The 13,564-nt window shown below is 37.6% G+C and overlaps 1 protein-coding gene and 1 non-coding gene across 2 annotated transcripts in view; both read right to left on the bottom strand.

Annotated features, from left to right (window-relative positions):
* The window catches only part of LOC134747409 (neurobeachin-like), a 951,208-nt gene that overhangs the window by 551,616 nt on the left and 386,028 nt on the right, over positions 1-13,564 (bottom strand). The gene's annotated exons all lie outside the window — the stretch shown is intronic.
* Positions 3,685-3,778, bottom strand: LOC134747505 (small nucleolar RNA U3). The gene has a single exon (XR_010128340.1). It is a non-coding gene; the product is annotated as a small nucleolar RNA U3 (small nucleolar RNA).

The raw sequence follows: 13,564 nt of genomic DNA, 5'->3' as shown, positions 1-13,564 counted from the left end.
TAGCACAAGAATTTTGCACGTTGTCCCGCCTGTTCCTATCTCTATCGCACGCGCGTATACGAGGGTTGCTACTTGTGTATCCGGAATGGGCCACTTACTGGAACAATATTAAAAATATATACAGGATGGCTAAATAATAAGTGCATTCCCGTTGCCAGGGAGGTTTTGGGATTATACTGAGCAACTTTTACTATATGGGACCAACCACGAAATCGCGAAAAACTAACTATTCGAAATCCGACAAAATAAAGCCGGACAAGTGCGAGTCGCACTCGCCCACCGAGGGTTCCGTACTTTTTTGTGCATTTGTTGTTATAGCGGGATCAAAAATACATTATCTGTGAAAATTTTAACTGTCCGGTTAAAGAGATCCAGCACGGGGAAAGACAGACAGACGGACAGACAGACAGTGGAGTCTTAGTAATAGGGTCCCGTTTTTACCCTGTGGATACGGAACCCTAAAAAGGCCCCAAAATAAAAATCGGCTCACATACACTCGAGAGGAATGAAAATAGATCTCTTTAAATGTTTATTCTGTACAAAGGGAAGTGTTTTCGTTGCTTTTGTGTGTTACGAGCTTTGAAATATGATACGACTTCACTGTTCATTGTGCTTTAATAATCTGATAGTAAAATACTGGAATGATAGTAAGTAAAGGGATGAGTTTTCTTAGCGGGGTTACGACACAACAATAGTTATTTACAGTACATATGGTGCTACTTTCTCGCACTAATAGTCTCTCCCTGCGGTCGTGTTTTAATTTATCGCCACTCGTTTCGAATTTTCTCTTTTCCGCACTTGTATCGTAAATAACTATTACGATACAAGTGCGGAAAAGGGGAGTGTTTTAAATCGACACGAGTTGCGAATTACCTATTCGCACGTGTATCGTACAACGTTTTACAGTACATATGGCCCTTTAAACTTTCGACATATGCACGAAAAGTGCTCTTTACGCACTAATGCGAGTAAGTATCACCATATGTACTGTAAAGTATATTAGTAATAGACATAGAGTAACTTATACTAGAGCGGTACTGTCATAGTAAATTTTGTAACCCCTGTAAATTCACTGCCATCTGTCGACACACTTTAAAATTAAAAATAAATATTTTTTTAAATACGATAAAATGTATTTAGATATTTTATATATGGATAAATGATTTTTTTTATTTGCATTAATTATTTATATGATTTTGACCCATGTTCTTTCACTGATATGCGTTAAAATTGTTAAATAACAAACGAAACCGTCAACGCCATCTATACGACAGTTGGCCAAAGCTAGTAGCGCCCTCTGAACGAGAATCAAATTTTCTTGATTTTCGAGGCACGTTTTTTCCTTAGACTGTATCCATCTATTACGGAGTTATATCTATCTTTGATAGCCTACATTTTCCAAAATATAAAAAATAATCATAATAGTAAATTTTGAGGCAGATCCCGATTTAAAAGCATTCATATGTGGCATCGATGCTTTAAAAACACGCCCAAAGCACACAAGTCTATTCACGGATTTTGTTCATATTTGATAGCATTTTATATTTCAGTCGAAATTCCAATAGAAAGTAGAACACGCAACGATATGGCCGAGTTTTACTAGTATTTAAATTTTTATTAAGGTTTAGATTTGAGCTTGTTTTGATAAGAACTTGACGATCGCTCACGCTACTTAGTGTGCGAAATGCAATCAAAATCATATCGACAACTTTTTGGCGAGCGCGAGATGCCTAAAGACGGTTTTCAAAGTCTTACTCATAATCATAATCATAAATCATTTAATCTTAAAAACATAGGTACAAAAATTAGGTCTTATAAATAAACATGTTGTGGAACACTATGTATGTATGTATGTATGTAAACACTTTATTGTACATAAGACAGATTACAAACACAATAAAAGAACATAAATATATACAATGTACAAAGGCGGACTTATCCCTATAAGGGATCTCTTCCAGTCAACCTGTATGTTTTGCCTGTAGGCGTACGATTGGTTTACAATGCTTATCATGCATAATTATTTTATAAATTACAATTTATGCATATATAAAATTGATATAATATTAAGTAACAAGAAAACAATTTCAAGGAGAGATCAGTATAAAATTTCAATAAAATTAAATATACTTGTCAGCGCAATAAATTATAAGTCAATATCATTTAGAAATTGTTGTACACTATAATAACATTTTTTTACTAATAGCAATTTCAGTTCTTTCTTGAATTTTCCAAGTTTTAAATCTTTTAGATTGTTTGGAATTTTCATACTCATACTTATTTATTCATAATATTCTTAAGATATTACATGTCAAACATCAGAAAATAAATTATTATCATCACATAATGGTGAATGAAAACAAATTATGTCTAGAATTAAAATTACAATAAATCATTATTTTTATTAAATTAAAAATACACTATAAATAATTATGTCAAGATTAAAATAGCATGTCATGTTAGTAGTTAGTACAGTCGCCATCAGATATATCGGAGCAGCCAAGGTGCTCACAAATATCTGAACACGCCTCTATTGTCATGGCGCTAGGTGCGTGTTCAGATATTTTTGAGTCTCTCGGCCGCTCCGATATATCTGATGGCGACTGTACATAGGTCGGGTATGTCGAATAATTGCATTACAGTATAAGTTCTATCAATTAGCCATTTTTTAAGTTTGTTAATAAACATATTCGTACTGTCTTATGGTGTACACATACATTTTTAAATCTAATTTCTATAAAGAAAAATACCTACTGTATGTAATTCCATGAATTCTATAGTAAATTAAATTGTATTTTTTTCTTATTTACTCGTAATGCATTTTAATTATAAGATGTATCGTTTTGAAATGAAAAGATGTGTCCCGCCGAGTTTTTTGCCGGTCCCATATTAAATCTTCTCGGGGCAGAGGCGGCGTAGCTTTATTTGACGTTCATAAGCGCATTGTAAATGCCTACTTGAATAATAAACTATCTTTATCTTATCAAAACCGTAAAAAAATGTTACATAAGAATGTGCCAACATAGTAAATATGTTGAATGCGTTCGCAATTTCAGCTCCTATCAAAATTTGTTAAGTTTTCCATTGCCATTTATGCGTCAAAAACAAATTGCCAATGCACGGACTTCATTCACTAAGTTGTTAATATTTTAGCTATGACGGGATGAAATGCCATTTTCAGCTAAATTTCGACAAAAGCTTTTACAAATTTCAAAACCTTTTTACACCAAACAGTTGGGCATTTTGATTTAAAAGTTGGACACTACACTTTTTTAAATTTTTATGTTATTTCTACTCACAATACTAATAGGGACCGTGCGCGTTGGAGGGTCTGCCATCTTGTAGCCTGAATCGGAACCATAAACAAGCACATCATATGTACATAGACACTTCACGCCAAAGCAAGTGCTGCCATCTTGTGGGCTACTTTGGAAGCATAAACTACACATTTACGCCTCACGCCATAAATCTATCGTCTCATGTGCTGCCCTCTACAGTTTATACACGCTCCTTCGATCCTAACCTAATAGTTGACAAAATTCACCAATGCATTCTGCTGGCATTTTTAATACGGCGGTAACGAAATAGTCGGCTCAGGCGGCCTAGCCAAGGTGACAATCGCTATCGCTTCGCCATCGAATCGCTTTGTGTCTCTCTATCACTCTTCCATATTAGTGTGACAGTGACAGTAGCGATTGGCATCTTGTCTACGGGGCCAGGTATTGTAATAGCCTGGCGAAGAGCTTACTATAGAAATGATCCTATGAAGTAAGGTCTCACTGGTAACGAAATGGAACGCAAAATGTATGGAAATTTTGAGACCCTTTTATTCTTCGATGACGATCGAAAGTGGTTCTAAGTAGAAAAAACATAATAATTCTCCAATTTGAAAAAAGTATATTTACAACTTTAAATAAAATGGCCAAAGACGATTTTTTTATACCACATCGTTTGCAAACGACCACATGGCCCGCCTGATGGCAAGCGGTGACCACAATCATATATCGAAGCCAATATCAAAACCAAATAAAAAAGAAATCAACATTTAAATTAAACTCGAATAGGCCTCTAAAATTTACAGTCGAGTTCATAAATATGTATACATTTTTAGGGTTCCGTACCCAAAGGGTAAAAACGGGACCCTATTACTAAGACTCCTCTGTCCGTCTGTCTGTCACCAGGCTGTATCTCATCAACCGTGATGTTGACCTAGACAGTTGAAATTTTCACAGACGATGTATTTCTGTTGCCGGCTTGCCGCTATAACAACAAATACTAAAAAGTACGGAACCCTGGGGGGCGAGTCCGACTCGCACTTGTCCGTTTTTATTTCACCTTATTGCAATGGATTAAGGTGTAGAAATGTATACATATTTATGAACTCGACTGATAAAGCACTCATTCAAGCCCAGTCGCACATCGGCACGGAAGCCCCATCGTCTCCAGCATCTCATCTTCGAGGAAATTAAGACGGTGTAATTGATTTCCTCCCCAAGAACCTAGTATCCCTTTGAGTGCGTACCGAGACTACCGAGCGCAATATTTCAGATATAAGAAGCAAAAAATCTTGCCTCCAATATTGCTCCGTTGCACAGAATCATAATTTGTCTCGTTGGCGTATTCTGACTCTAATACCAGGTTATGAATTTGATCTGGATTTATTGTCAGTGTCAACAGTGACGTTTCTGGTTGAAGAAATGAATTTGGATGTAAGAGAAAAGGAAAACCGAGGAATGGACTGTGTGACAGATGATATAAAACGAATGCAAGTTAACAATGGTTATGCAAAAGTTATGATCTCATGGGAAAATCAGCGCTGGAAGTCGCCAGTAGCATGCTGAGATGGGTATATTTCGTGACACTTTATTTTCACTATGTTCTTTTAATGTATGTCTATTGTCTGTGTGTTTACGAATAAAAACTATTTTATTTTATTCTATTCAATGAGATGACGAGCGACAGAAAAGAATGGAAGAAAAAGACATGCTGCGCCGACCCCAAGTGAATGGGATAGAGGCAAGCAAATGCTGATTATGAACCTGTTATATTGTCATGTGTTTTGTTGGTCAGGTCGACGAGAAAAGAGCACGCGGTCGATCGCCTACCCGATGGTCAGACTTGATGAAAACAATCACCGGCTTGCCAATACCTAAAGCTATTAAGGCGGTTCCCTGAGCCAGAAGGCGAAAAATCTCCTTATATGATCATGTTTTTCTAAGAGGCGTTGATATTCGTAGACGTGGAAAAATATATGTAGTTCTTGACTATATTATCTTTAACAACATAGCCTCCGATACACGAATTATGACACTTCGCTCGATACAATTAATTCCCAAAGTCACCTCTAACTCGGACTTTTAATCCTACTTTACTCGGTTATTTATTATGTGATACTATAAACAAAAAAAAGAAGAAAAAACAATCTCAACATAAATAGTAATTTCATAGCTTTAGAATTTCGATATTGTAAGGTAACGTTATTAAAATAAATAAAAACCGACAAAATTTGATCAAAATTGACACTTGGCGCGTAAGTTCTTTCCCGTTCTTTCTTGCGAAATGTGACAAAGACAGCGGCAAAACGATGGAACGGCCTTAAGTCCGCCGAGGACAGAAACACTTGGAAGAGCATGGTATATCACGCAGGAAACTTTTCAACTAGACACGGGCACGACCTTCAGGCGGTTCCCTGAGCCAGAAAGTGAAAAATTTCAACAGCGCCCACCAACCACAACATGTTTCTCCCTGTCCGCACCCGTCTAACCTCGCATTGTTCAGGTTCGGACCCTTCGACGGCCATTCGTCTTGCAGATACCGATCCTCAATTAGACTGCCAATATGGATGGCCCGACACGGGGCCGGCCACCTACTTGTTTATTAAGATGTGTGTTTATTATGGCGGTTCCCTGAGCCAGAAGGCGAAAAATCTCCTTATATGATCATGTTTTTCTAAGAGGCGCTGATATTCGTAGACGTGGAAAAAATATATGTAGTTCTTGACTATATTATCTTTAATATCATAGCTTCCGATACACGAGTTATGACACTTCGCTCGATACAATTAATTCCCAAAGTAACCTCTAACTCGGACTTTTAATCCAACTTTACTCGGTTATTTATTATGTGGTACTATTTATAAACAAAAAAAAGAAGAAAAAAACAAAGATTGTTAAATAACTTTCGAATTTCGATATTGTAGGGTAACGTTTTTGAAATAAATAAAAATTGACAAAATTCGATCAAAATTGACACTTGGCGCGCATGATCTTTCCCGTTCTTTCTTGCGAAATGTGTCAGAGACGGCGGCAAACCGATGGAACGGCCTTCAGCAATGAAAATGCCGACTATAGTTGTGTTAAACACTCGCTACACGCGAAGCAATTAAAAAAGAAACAGGACGCCGCCCGCGCCCGTGTGACAGAGAGCACACTACGTATTCGCTGTTTGACACAACTATAAGAAAAATATTACTATCAGAATACGCCTCTCGGTTTCTACGAATATTTCCACTCGCGCTTCTTTGACAGTCGGCGGCGCAGATTGAAAAATTAAAACTGCTTCGGGAAGCCTCACTTCAACATCAAAGTGGCGTGGAATGAGGGATTTGTTTTCATCACCTATTAAATTACCCTTTATTAATTTGCTTTGCATTTATCATATTGCCCGCCGCTTTTGTGAGCGTTTGCGTGGAAACGATCGCTTTTATTAAAGGAACAATGGCCGGAAACCATAACTGAGAAGGGTGACATCCATTCAATTAAGAATAAAACGAATCGGTTACTGTAAAAGATTGCTGCGCTGAAGAGTTAAGGTTGTTCATTTGTTATGGAATTACACAGTGTCGGCTTCAGTCTTCTATCTTCAAGGGATCTTTAGATGTTATGGCTATACTTATATAATTTAAACACTTGTTTGCATCGAAAACATCCAAAACTTAATTAAATTAAATTAAATTAAATAATTATTTATTTCAGAAATTCAATTTCCATAATATATTAGTTACTTATTCTATTAACTCTTAACCTATGTTAGTGATAATATCTATGTATGTAATCTATCTATACTTTAACTATTATAAACATGTAGGCTACTCCAGTACTTCCAGAAAGCGCCATCTATCCTGTCTGCGACTGTGGCTAGGATGCTGTTAGTGCTGCCGCGCACACGCCGCACCAGCGACGCCACCCGCTTGCGCATGATGGCGTGGAAGCCGTCGGTGCGCGCCTCCGCGAACATACCACTAGCGCTGCAATAGCGCGGCAGCCCCAACAGCATCCTAAAAGCATTATTATATTGGACGCGTAGGGCGCTGTAAGTTTTTTGAGTAAAGTTGATCCATAGGCTGCAAGTGTAAAATGACTGACAGTACGCCTTAAACAGGGTGATTTTAACGTTGCTAGTACATCTTGCGAACCTACGAATCAACATATTACTTCTTACTGCCAGCGCCCTACGCTCCCTTTCCACATCTACGTCATCTTTTAGCGATGAGGTTACCCAGTGTCCCAAGTACTTAAATTCTCTTACGACTTTAAGTGGAGTGCCATTAATGATTTTAATATTCGTGCTAAACAAATCTCTTATCGGGATTTGAACCCGGGATCTCCAGCTTCGTAGGCAGGGTCACTACCAACTTGACTATAGCAGGGGCCGTTAAAAACTATTAATTGATTGGCGACTTGACAGATTAAATATATATTTGGTGCGAAATAGGCACAAAGAGCGCAAAACAGAACAAATTACCAAAAAATGAAACAGGCCTGATTGAAAATGGCTAAGAAGAGAAAGACAGGGATTAGATGCGTAAGTGATTTAGAATTTGTCTGAAACATATCATCAAGGTATATATGGAAAACCCTAAAGCTTCTTTTTCATATAGGTACCTGATTTGTTCGTGTGTTTACATTCAGTCAGGCTGTCAGATTGTCTGTTAAAACGATTGACGCATTGCCCAGTGCATTGACGCAGTCCGGGGAACAATTTCAGAAAAACTTACTGATACGAGCCAGGATTTGAACCAACCACCTCCGGATTGAAAATCGGACGCCAAATTCGCTAGGCCACCATCGCTTTGGAAGCACTAAGGCATATGAAGATAAGCATAATTTTGACATTGATGAAAAAGTGTGATTTTTATCCTGAAGTAAATAATCTAAAATCGAAATCTAATTGCTAAAGCTTCCTAAGCTGCTAAATTGATATACGTTATTTGTACGTGTGTTTACAGCCAGTGGCGGCTGGCAGGACGTCCGGGTGAGGCTGGATCCGCCGACGGGTCCCGGGATCAATTTCCGCCACTGCAGCCGTCGAACGTCGATGCCAGGCGTTTATCCGACACAAGCCAAAGACAAGTTGAGTGCTTGTTAAGTCCTAGAAACTTTTTGTCTACAATTTTTTTCCAAGCTATGTACAGGGTTATCTTCTTCTCAGCATATTTAACGACCGGTCTAGTGGGTAGTGACCCTGCCTGTGAAGCCGACGGTCCTGGGTTCAAATCCCGGTAAAGGCATTTATTTGTGTGATTAGCACAGATATTTGTTCCTGAGTCATGGGTGTTTTCTATGTATATAAGTACGTACATACGACACGATATCGTCGCCTACCTAGCACCCATAGTACAAGGTTTGCTTAGTTTGGGGCTAGGTTGATTTGTGTAAGATGTCCCCTAATATTTATTTATTTATTCGCGTCCACTGCTGGACAAATGCCTCTTTCCAGGATTTCCATGTCTTTAAACTCCTGTACAAAGAATTACCTATCTATTCCGTGCTTATCTGTTTTGGGCTATCCTGTACCATCAGCCGCCTACCAATTACCAATTCATAAATTCTCCATGCAATTTCGCAGCTCACTGTACATTAGAAAATACAAACAAGAGAGAGGCCAGGAGGCAATAGCGAGCATTGTTGTGGAACATAATGAGCGAGATGTCACCGCCTGCTGACACTAGGGGGCAGAGGGGCGTTGGGAAAAACACGATATTGCAAAATGGACCTCTTTACAAAACGCGTCGTAAAGTTTACATAGAAAAAATCTTAAAAGCAGTAAAGTCTGACCAAACTAATTACTAACTCTGCAAAGACTATAAATTTTACATACTGTAATATATCTGATATAACTTTAAGGTAATTTTGCGGTTTCACTCACGTATTTTTAGTTACTCGCGCGACATGTTTGTAAAAATACGTGATTGAAACCGCAAAATTACCTTAAAGTTAGTATGTCTCACGCTAGTTTAAATTCGAATATCTGATATAGAACATAGTATATAGACCGCCTGTTGTCTGCCTCTACATTTAATCAATTGTGCCATTTTCAACCAAAAGGGTACTTATTGTCGGTTGTCAATAAGGCGCTATTTCCATATAGCTTCAATTCGAAATCAACCTTATCGACAAGCGACAATGTGGTACCTTTTGGTTGAAAACGTCACAATTGTATTTTTTTCTCTTTTGTATATTTTTACTGAGGTGTGTCAATAAAGATTCTATCTATCTATATCTAATGGCTGTACAGGAAAAATATTTTTATTTTTTACTGTCTACGATATTTACTTACCCTGAGCGAGGAGTGTATTTGTTTACTATCAACAAATATGAAGTATTTATGTGCTTTAAAATAATGGACGGGATTTATTTATAAACTCGTCGACCATGTACGATTGATTTGCATTCGATAATTAAGTTTCACACGTGCAAATTCGTTGCCTAGTTTATTGTGCATCCAATATACTCAAATGCACAAAGGATAAACATCTCTATGAACAAATTCAATTATTTTCTATGAAATTATTTTAATTTGTGTTTTTTCAAGTAGACACACTACTATTTAAACTATAAACTGAAATAAATGTCATATACTTGGAAATTTCGACCCATGCCACCGTGACCGGATAGCCGAGCGGTTCAGGCACCTGTCCGGTAAACGGGGGACGCGGACGCTGGTTCGATTCCAGCTCTGGACACTGGAGGCTTTGGTAATTTTTTCCTTCGTATATGACATTTATTTCAGTTTAAGGATAAACATGTTTCTTGTAGTATGAAATCTCAAAATAAACGCTTTGTGATATTAACGTAAAATAGTACACAGGTGTAGCGAATAATCCTTTCACTACATCTCGTATTTTCACAGAAACGCACCAACGTATTATGCTATTTCAGTCAGTCTACGTACAAAAAGTACTGAGGTTGACTGAAGCAGCATGATAAATACGAACGTTTCCGAGAAAATACGATGGCAAAGGATTGTTCACTACATCATGCCAAATATATGACGTTTCAAAAGATACCACTTCGTCGCTTACTATAAGGACGCGTCAAGTTATTCGTGTAAAAATTTAAGCAAATTTCTTGCCCCTTTGGTTGAAAAAACTGAAATGTAAACAATAAACATATCCTCACATGGAAGTTAAAAACAACTAAATCACACACGTAAATCTCATTTATCATAAATGTAATTTATTCGCAATATTTTCCGCTCCCGCCAACCGCATTGCGTGAAAAACGTCCTGCTTCCAATTATTCCGAACCGTCGACGAAACTCATCTAACTTAGGTGGCGGCGGCGCGCGGCGCGGCGCCAACTCTGTAAATATTCCTGTAGGTGTAGTGGTGTCCTAGGAAATATTTTCGGGAATTATTTGTTGCAACAAAATGGGATACTCCCTTTTTATTAGACGACCGGTCTGGCCTAGTAGGTAGTTCGAATCCCGGTAAGGGCATTTATTTGTGTGATTAACACAAATATTTGTTCCTGAGTCATGGGTGTTTTCTATGTATATAAGTACATATATTTATCTATGTTATAAGTATGTAAATCGTCGCCTAGCACCCATAGTACAAGCTTTGGTTAGTTTGGGGCTAGGTTGATCTGTGTAAGATGTCCCCTAATATTTATATTATTTATTTAAAGCCTACTAATGTTAACATATATAGTATCGTAATATAAAACTCACAAATGAATGATTATGCACCAGAAGGTAGTGTTATATTTATTTTAACGCCCCTCTTTCAAGCTAACAATATTTCAAATCACACCCGTAAATCGCTCTTTTATCATAAATTTAATTTATTCGCAATAATTTTCGCTATTCCCAATTATTCCGAGTCGACGAAGAGCCAACTCTGTAAATATGCCGCTAATACCTAGTGGTGTTTGTTCCCCCGGCTAGGAAATATTTTTCAGGTGGAATTATTTGTGGCAACTTACCTGTGAACATTCCCAACGCAAGAGAATTATACTAAGTAAATTCATTTTTTAGGGTTCCGTATCCAAAGGGTAAAACGGGAACCTATTACTAAGACTCCGCTGTCTGTCTGTCTGTCCGTCTGTCACCAGGCTGTATCTCATGAACCGTGATAGCTAGACAGTTGAAATTTTCACAGATGATGTATTTCTATTGCCGCTATAACAATAAATACTAAAAACAGGATAAAATAAATATTTTAGTGGGGCTCCCATACAACAAACGTGATTTTTTTGCTGTTTTTTCCGTAATGGTACGGAACCCTTCGTGCACGAGTCCGGCTCGCACTTGGCCGGTTTTTTTATAGACATGTGAACCAACTTATTTGCAACTGGTATGCCCGATTGGGCATTGCATATTGATTAACGTTTACTTTCAAGATTTGTAACGCATACTGTATATCTTTCATTTTAGATCGCAACAAAGAGTACATTTTTAATTTATGCTTTCTTTTCATAAATTCCATGTCGTTTTACAGAATATTTCCAGCAACACGTTCTTTAAACATATTCCCAACAAATTTCCCGCTCAAATAATTCCCGCGGCACATTACAACATTTGCAACACGCGTCGCTCTCTAACTATTTTCCCGCTAAATATCAACTCCGGTCAGGATTCCAATTCGGCGGCTGTCAGAAGGTGTTAACGATAACGACATCACTAGCGCGACGTGGGATTACTATAACATTTTTTAGAATACAGCCGGTAATATTATAGGAAAACAGGAATTTTTATTTAACATGGGTTTCGTCTTTCATATGGTTTGTTTTGTCAGTGAATTTTGAGACAGTTCAACTTGCTAAACTCTGAACGCGATAACTTTGCACAAAACTTGGCAGCAAAGATAGATATAACTCCGTAATAGATGGATACAGTCTAAGGAAAAAACGTGCCTCGAAAATCAAGAAAATTTGATTCTCGTTCAGAGGGCGCTACTAGTTTTGGCCTACAGTCGTATAGATGGCGTTGACAGTTTCGTTTGTCATTTAACAATTTTAACGCATATCAGTGAAAGAACATGGGTCAAAATCATAAAAATAATTAATGCAAATAAAAAAAATCATTTAAATACATTCTATCGTATTTTTATAAATCTTCATTTTTAGTTTTAAAGTGTGTCGACAGATGGCAGTTACTGGGGTTACAAAATTTACTATGACAGTACCGCTCTAGTATAAGTTACTCTATGCTTGGCAGTAATAGCGCATACATAATCTAAGGTACATACTTTTCTTGCCGTAGTAGAATTCTAGCATTTGAAAACTTAGCGTGCTTCAATTCTAGTAGATGTGCTACTGTTTTTTAACACACTTGTAACTAATATTGTCTTCGGTTACCGCGATAGTTACTCATGAAATAAAACTATGAAAACGGATTATATCGCGTATATTGAATTTATAATACATCCCGACGTTTCGAACTCTTTACAAAAAGTAAAGAGAGTGTAAAGAGTTCGAAACGTCGGGATGTATTATAAATTCAATATACGCGATATAATCCGTTTTCATAGTTTTATTACACTTGTAACTAACAAATGTAATAAAATCTTGAAAGTGGATTTTAAATTACTTCTAATAGCCATATCCATTTGAAACTGCAAGTAATGACAAATCGTCGCTATACTTACTCAACCTCATATCTGCAACAATCATTTGATGGAAATGTCGCTTTTCTATCATTCGGAATACAGGTGTTTTTGTCATCAAATGAGTGTTGCAGATACGAGGTTGAGTAAGTATAGCGGCAAAATACAAAACCGTTTAAATTTATAACTTCTTTGATACTTTGTACCATCGAGCTGTTCTGATGATGGAGCCAGAAGAGGGATAGTGGAACTTCGAAATCTACGATGGCTGTTTACGGTTGCCCTCGTGGATGGTTCACATGATTCATTCTAATAATTCTTTGATTGACGCGAGAGTATCTCGCCGCGACATAGACTAACCGTCCCTCTTTAATTCATACAGTTAGTAAAACACGGGTAGTCTATCTCGCGGCGAGATACTGTCGCGCCGATTATGTGCTCGGCCTACTGTTCATTAGTATCAAAAGGGACTCTACGTGGTGGCTTCGGCTCATCGCACGCCTCCCAAATGACCGGAACACTATTGTTCCGTGATTGGAAAGACATACAAACTCTATTATGATATTATGGAATTATTACCTCGCACATGCCCTTACTTATTAAGTAAGCTACGATTCACCAAGCTATCCGAGACTTCAGCAATTTGTGATCAGATGCAATATGGCGGCACGTGCGGACCCTCGTCACATGTGTCGCTCTATCCTGTTGTGTAACACTCGTGTAGGTCGAGTCGAG

Source organism: Cydia strobilella, chromosome 14, assembly GCF_947568885.1.
Source record: "Cydia strobilella chromosome 14, ilCydStro3.1, whole genome shotgun sequence".
Classification (NCBI taxonomy): domain Eukaryota; kingdom Metazoa; phylum Arthropoda; class Insecta; order Lepidoptera; family Tortricidae; genus Cydia; species Cydia strobilella.
This window is presented reverse-complemented; position numbering and strand designations above follow the sequence as displayed.